The sequence below is a fragment of the Mchenga conophoros genome, linkage group LG7 (assembly GCF_057382185.1).
Source record: "Mchenga conophoros isolate Kocher_MC1m ecotype Shallow Benthic linkage group LG7, M_conophoros_male_GT1.1, whole genome shotgun sequence".
NCBI classification, from domain to species: domain Eukaryota; kingdom Metazoa; phylum Chordata; class Actinopteri; order Cichliformes; family Cichlidae; genus Mchenga; species Mchenga conophoros.
In genome coordinates, this window is record NC_140532.1 from 52,792,290 (window position 1) to 52,800,071 (window position 7,782).

Here is a 7,782-nt window from a genome sequence, read left to right on the forward strand (position 1 = left end):
TCAGAGCATTGCATGATCTGACCCTGGGGTGATTTTGCTGAGATGTCCACTCCATGTAAGATTGTGGCACTGGTTTCACACATGCCTGAATGCTTCAGTAAACTGCCAACACTTCTGCAAGGTGCTCATTTTTGATGAAGATCAGGTAATCAAGTGCATTTGGTCCTGTGAAAACCTTTGTTTTCACATGACTGTATGCATAATCGCTAAGGAAGAGAAATTAAGGGGGTAATGTACAAATCAATCTTGGACTTAGCTCCACTTAAACACTGTATATAAAATATATACATAGTTTCTGATCTGAAAAGTTACACCTTTAAACCTGCATCCTTCCAGCTGTGGGGGACTACTTTGGTTACCAAATGAGAAAATGACCCTGCATCCCTATTTGATTTTATAGCTCAGTAAACTTTTTCATAACAAATGAATGGTCTCAACAGCTAGTTTAAAATATCCTTTTTCAAATCTCTTTCAATACAGCATGGGGTAATTTTGTAGATGGTCTCAAATGGTAACAAAAAGCCAATTAAAGGAGATTTAAGAGTGTCTCTGCTGATGCCATGCACAATGGAAGAGGAAGGACTGTGCACAGCTGAAAAACATTAAAAAATGATTGTGAATGTCGGCGACAAAGCACCAGAGACAGCTCGGAAAACAAAGCTTGTGAAAACACATTTTGTTTGCTCGATGGAAATTTAATGAGCAGTGTCTTTCGGAAGTCGCAGCTTAATTTACAATACAGTGAGCATTTAGTGTCCTCTGTTAGCACAAAGAGCAAAAACTGTGAGAATTACCACATAATTGAAACCATAAACAGTGAGCATGCTGTATGGAATTATGACCTTTCATGCTGGATATTCTGACTTTCCAGCCACAGGTGTAGCTAACACCATTAACAATGGCTATGGCCCATTTAGGTGCTCTAGTTCCAGGCGTCTGGCATTCTGGGTGATGACTCACTTGGTATGAATTACTGGGACACCTAATGGAACAGAGGGATCATTAAAGTCATTAGTTCCACCTGTGCTTCTCCCACATCCACTACAACTGTCTGGAAAAGTTCACAGTTCTCTCCAGAGCCTTGGATCTCTTAAGTTTTGATCATATCTTCTAATTTCTCAAGAAAAATAAATTCCGTATCACGTTCAGCTTACAATGTGAACAATTGAGTGTAGCACTGGCAGATAACTCTTCTCCATCAGCCCAATGTATTTAAACCTGTGTAGGAGATCAGTTTAGCAGTTGCAGACTTTAATGAGATTATATCACTTTGGTCGTGTAGTTTAAATCCCCAGCCCACCCACGTGCAAAGCTGTTGTGGTGCGTGCCTGTACGAAACGTCCCTCCTATTTGGACTGTAAAAAGATCTTTTGAGGACACGAAACTCAAAGCAAGTAATCCCACCAGCCTACAAATAATTGCTTTTGATTGTCTGTTGTGATTAAAAATAAGACTAAAACTTGCTTTTATCCTCTAACTCTAAATCCAAATCCCCTCTCAGTCTTTTTTAGCTGAGCGGTTTCACTACAAAGGCAGTGTGACGAATCTTCCAGCTGAGGCTAATCTGTCCCAATCTGTGTGGCACCTCCGGGCACTCTGTTACTCTCGGTTACACCTCCGAGCCAACTGATGCTTTGGTCGGGGGAGAATCAAATGTCTTGTTTTAGTTTGCCGAGATGGTGAATTGTGAATTCAAGCAATGGCCAAAAAAAAAAGTTTGACTCCGTTAAGTCAGGCTGAGAAAATCATTACTAGCAGTTACAAGAATGAAACCGAGAACCACTGCGGTACTTTTACCATGGTTCCTTTAAAAACATACCATCACAAAAAGCATCAGTGAAGTGTCCAATTACTGAGAGACCATTTCAAATCTCTCCAAACCATCTCTATTTAATAACACTGCTCTTTAATTTTAGAGGGAAGAGAGGAAAAAATAACTGCACTGCTCAAAAAAGGAAACATTCAATCATCACAGTATTACAAAGTCAGTTAAACTTCAGGGATATCAGTCTGTCCAGTTAGGAATCATTCCCCATTTGAATCCACCTACTTCAGTGCAAATTAAAGTGACAATAGTTGTGCTGAAGGTATACAACAAGCCAACACCCCCAAAAATCTTTGTTGACCAAAGACCGTTGTTATCTCCTCATCCCTCCTGACTGATTTTTCTCTGGTTTCACATTTTCCTAGTGTCCTTGTCACTATTTCAACCCTGAGACAATATCTAGGGCATCAGCACAAAGTCTAACACTGAGTCTTCATCCTGGTACCTAACAGCACTTGGGATACCATAAGGCAGCACCTGTAGGTCTGACCGATGCTCCAGGGACATGTTTCCACAGTGATCACTAACACATTGCTAAAGTCGACCATCCGTGATGAATTTGCAGCGTAATGTTTGCCACAGTGTCTCCACACTCTTTCATGTGTGATCACTGAGAACCTACTCTCATGTGTGAAGAGAACAAGTGTTGGGCCTGCAATTCTGGTGTTCTCTGGCAAGTTATAATCAAGCTGCACACGAGTAGTCCGCTTGAGGACATTTTATCTACTCCCAACGCAGAAGATACTCCTCCTCTTGCTGGGCTGATGCCCTTCTCCAGCTCTCTTTGTGTAATGTCCCATCTTCTTGTATCTACTCCACATTGTCCACACCCTGCTGGGATATAGAGCAATCCTGCTCGTCTCCATTCTGGAGGTGCTGGACTATTATTTTGTATTTTAACTGACTTTTTCAAACACAGTTTTGCATTCAATATCGTGAGCAGTGTATTTACAACACTAAAGATATTAAAACAGTTTTAAAACATAGACCACCAGCAACAATTGAAATTACTTACATCAAACTCTATTCAGTTACAGTGTTTTTAAATTTCAAATTTAATCAAATTCACTATAAGTTCTAATAGTTTTACAATGACAGAACGATTAATGAAGGAACATTTTTTTAATTTGGTCAACCTTTCCAGCTCAGATGGAGCTCAAAAGCATAAAAATATATAGCTATTGTGAAAGCTTCTTCCACTGCTTTTATGCTTCACCTGGGACTGGCAGTTGTCAGTTTGAATATGCCAGCAATGGGCTAATTTTGGGTATAAACTATATTAGAATTAGAATAGGCACAGGATTAGCTTTGCTAATGTTTCATGTGGGAAAAATGTGTCATGTCTGTTATAGCACAAGCACGCCCACTATTTGTAATGGTGAGAAAATCTAAATAAAGCTTAATGTGTTCACCAAAAACATCTACAGGGTGTTTTTGAAAAAAGTGAGAGATTACTGAACGTTAGTCTGTGTAGGCAGAGGTTGATTCCACTGCAACAGAGAAAAAGAATACAGGACTCAATACTTCTAAAAAGGATAGGTGCAGAAAAGCTTTTTGCTTCAATGAAATACTGTACTTCCTTGTCCTGAGACATAAAAGGAATAGATCCATGTTTCCTGCTCTTTTATTATTATGATACCAGTAAATATTGACTAGTTTGACATTTCTGACATTGAAGACAGCTTAGCCCGAGACAGTGCACCAGAAGATTCTGGGGAAACTAAAACATGACTCAGTTTTTCTTGGTCTTGGAAGAAAGTAAAGAAGGGGGAGCGTGTAATTGCAGAGATGCTTCCCAGATGGAAAAAATATGCTTGTTTTTGATTTTGCCTTTATGTGATTATCATTAAGGAAATGTGATTCAAGCTGCAAAAACTCACCTGCTTTAAGAATAAGAAGCATAATGTCTCCTGTTAGTTTTCCAAATCTGAGGAGTGGAGTGTTGAGCTGTCACTTTGTCTGATTGTAAACTCGTATATCATCTGCATACGAATGAAATAAACAAATCAGGAACCAACAAGAAGAAAAAAAAAGTATTATTCATTATTCATGAAAGCAATGCTTTAAACTGGAAATGGATGTGAAGCTTTTTCCCCCCCCTCATCTATCTGTGGAATGGCATTTGTGGCATGTCATACAAGAAAAAGCAAAGCTTCAAATAGTAATACTCATGAATGATCTGTTTCATGTACATCATCTGGAAACACTCTACCTCTACATCTGACATCAACAATGAATATATTTTAACAAATGTGTTTAATAATAATCCAAAGAAATAAAATGTTCAATTATCCTGTACTAATTGCAGGAATTTCAAATGCTGCATACAATTGAGAAATCTGCAGGCATGGGGTGTTTTTTTATTCCCTGTCAGATGTTGCAAGTCAAGTGTAAGTCAGTTTTATTTATGTTCTAAGTAAACACCAGATCACACGCTAGAAACAAACTGATTGCTGATGGTTCACTTTCAAGATTCAGCCAAAGGTCAAACGGCGGGGTGGTGATGAGGTGGCCATTAGCAGAAGAAAACTGAGCAAATAAACACAAAAACATACTAAAAGATGAGAAGGAGCTGGCATTAGACATATGAATATTGTTCAGACATATTTTAAATCCAAGGCTAATTAACCTTTTTTGCCTTTGACTGTCAAAAGACAGGGGATCGATCCAAACTTTGTATCTATACAATCAAGGATTTTGGTATTGGATCGATATTAGCGTGATAGGATACTTTGTTTCTATCCTCTAAGTTCTGTATGTAGTCACCTGAATTGTGTTAAATTCATTATTTTTTTGTAAATAAAAAAATGTACCTCAGATATATATCCCAAACTTTGATTTTTATCATGTTATTACTGCCTCAGGCACAAATCCTGTAATTGGTAATCAGTTCAGGCATGAGACAAGTAAGAGTCGCAGTCAGAGTCATCTCATGAATTAAATCCAGAAGAAATTTGATCTTCTGTCCTACAGGTAGCTTAGGATTTCACTGGAAACAAAGCTTAATAATTATTGCATATTTTGTGGGTCATTCCACCTCTGAGTATACTTATTCCCCCCAGAAGCTGGGGTTTGCTCCATCTATGATTCATAACAGCAGCCATGAGTCATCTCTAAACCCACTTACTTGGTCAACTTCTCTGGTATTTCATTTCACAAACACAGTTTTCTCAGAAGAGTCAAAATTAAAGACGATGTCCACCCAACAGCTTTTATTTATTATTTTGTAAAAGGAAACAGAATAAACTATAACTGAAACAAAACTATAAAGTCCTTTTATATTTGAATTTATAAGCGACAGATACATACAACCCCTCATCTCCAGTGAGCTCTGACTGCGTGTACCAGTGTGGGGAGTCAGCAGGGATCTGTTGGTTCACTGCTGGCTCCACATGAGTGCTTTTGCCATCTACTTTTGGGAGATGAGTTTCTGTGGTACTGCTGCGTGGAGTCAGAGATAGCCAAATGGTCTGGATGGTTGCCACAGCTGCAGTCATGGCGGGGAGAAAAAGACCTTATGAAATTGTCCAAAGATTACAAAGAGTGGCTGGAGCAACAGACGTTCCTTTGTCCTGCGGTGAAGGCATTCCTTACACTCATGCACTGCGGTATTCATTGTGCATGCTCACTAAAGTTTGTTTCCAAATGTCATTTTCCATAGCGGTGTGTGTGCATGATTATGAGTGTGTGTATGTGTGTGATTTAATGTGGGATCTAAAAGAGGACGATGACACTGGGAGAAGCTCCACAGTAACATTCCCTACAGTAAAAATGTCACCCTGCAGTCCAGCCGTGAGTGGCTCCGAGCCACTGTTGAGACCAAATTACAAGTCAAGGTGAGGAGGTCAGCGGAGGAATTTTGTTGTTGACCAGTTTTTTTGTTTTGATGTTTCTCTTTTTTTTTCTTACAGGTGGAAGGGATGTCTTTAAAGGCTGCTGTTGTCTCCGAAGCAAATCCACACAAAAAAACCCACTTTTAGCAATGAGTGGAAATACTGAGCTCACAGGGAGAATAAGCTTTTCTACAGTCTACCAAAACCAGAAAAATCACAGCACATGAGCCTGTTTTTAATGCCTACATCAAAGTCTTGGTGTCTCTTTTAGTTTCCCTTCTGCTAGTATGATGCTTGCCATACCTTCCAAAGAACAAGCTTCTGTTAGCACAGTGCATTTCAGCAAAACACTTAAAATTTCAAGTCAAAGCAAATGCAGCAGTCCTGAGCTTGCTCATCTGGGCCGTTTTTGCTCAAGTTTTCCCACTTAGTGGCAGCATATTTTCCACCACTGCACCAAAGAATAAACGGGATCTGTTTTAATTTTGCCAGTGCCTGGAGCAAAAAGAAGAAGGAGGGGGAAAAAAGAAATGAAATGAGGAGAAGGCTTCCATAGCAAGAGATTTTCTGCTCGATTGCGAGGTGTTTTATAGCGTTTGACCCACGCTTGCACGCCTTCGTCTCTAATTAGCAGCAGGTAATTGAAGAGCAGAGATGAGTGGGTAGTAGCAGTCAGGCTCGTTGCAGAAAGTGAAAAGTATCTGCTGACAACCTCCAACCCCACCCGCACCCCTCCAGGCTCAATGTAAACATATAGCTCATCTGCTTTTACAAGTCTGGGTGTGATTGGGGAAAGTAGTGCATGCTGTGAATCAGTTGAAGAGGACGTTCACACCCAGCCTGCAGCTCTGAATGCTCTCTCTGTAAGATGTGCTCGGTGATGTTTGTCTGTTTGTCCATTTGTCAGCAGGATTATACATAATCTACCAGTTTCATCAACATTCATGGAGAGCAGTATCAAGGCCTGTGTGTTGGCAGGGGATTCACTCTCCGAATGCCATTTAAGGTTTTATGCTTTTTAAGACAGACCAGTAGAGTGCCCGTGGCTTCCAGCACAAAGTTGAGCCACCTTGAGCCAAGATTCAGCTCCAGTGATTCAGCAACTTTGGTTTTGGACAATTGAGATCAATAATACCAATATGAACGTTATATAATATAGGCTAATATTTATTTATTTATTTATTTTTAAATAGCTGATTTAAGAAATACACAGAAATACACTAACCAGCCACTTCATTATAAGTACCTGTTCAACCGATCGTTAATGCAAATATCTAATCAGCCAATCACATGGTGTCATGGTCGGACGGTCCTTCCCGGGGCGACCTGCCTGTGTGTGTATGTGTGTTTCTCTCTCTCTCTCCTCCTCCACCCAATGGCTGACACACCTGCACCTAATTTGCCACCCAGCACTGATCATCCTTCGTTGTGGGCTGAGGTATTTAACTGTGTGTCCAGATGGCAGTTGATGCTGGATTGTACTTGCAGCTTGGTAGTGAAGAGTGTTTTGTGACTTGCAGCTTAGCTTTAGTTGGCTAGCCTCCTCACCTGTTGTTTTTGCTTGTTTGTAGGAGGAAGAGATACAGAGCTGGAGGTTGGAGAGAAGGAGCCTGCGGGATTAAGCTATTGGAGGAGAACACACACTTGGATAATCACTTTGGAAACTCACCTGCGCACCACTGGGAGTTTGGAGAAGATCACTGTTGGACTTTGCACTTCACTTTGTGTTTTGAAACTGTTTTTGGGCACTGTAAATAAACGCACTGTGTACTTTGCATCCAGAGCTCCGCGACTGAGTCCGTATTTTCCCACTACCTGTGACACATGGTAGCAACTCATTGCATTTAAGCATGTAGACATAGTCAAGGTGGCCTGATGAAGTTTAACGTGAGTATCAGGATGATGGAGAAAAGTGATGAAACACTAAAGGACTGATTGCGGCGTGGTTGTTGGTGCCAGGCTGGTCTGAGTGTTACAGAAACTGATGATCTACTGGGATTTCCCCACAAAACCATCTCTAGGTTTTTAACAGAGAATGGTCAGAGAAAGGGAAATTATGACCATGACTCCTTCAAGATGATACAAAGGCAACGGTAATCCAGATAACTAATTATTAAAACCAAG

At 40.3% G+C, this 7,782-nt stretch overlaps 1 long non-coding RNA gene across 1 annotated transcript; it reads left to right on the forward strand.

Moving 5' to 3' along the window:
* Positions 1–2,481: 2,481 nt before the first annotated feature.
* LOC146571106 (uncharacterized) lies at positions 2,482–7,441 on the forward strand. The gene is made up of 2 exons (XR_014893065.1): positions 2,482–7,096; positions 7,230–7,441. It is a non-coding gene; the product is annotated as an uncharacterized LOC146571106 (long non-coding RNA).
* The last annotated feature ends 341 nt before the right edge of the window (positions 7,442–7,782 follow it).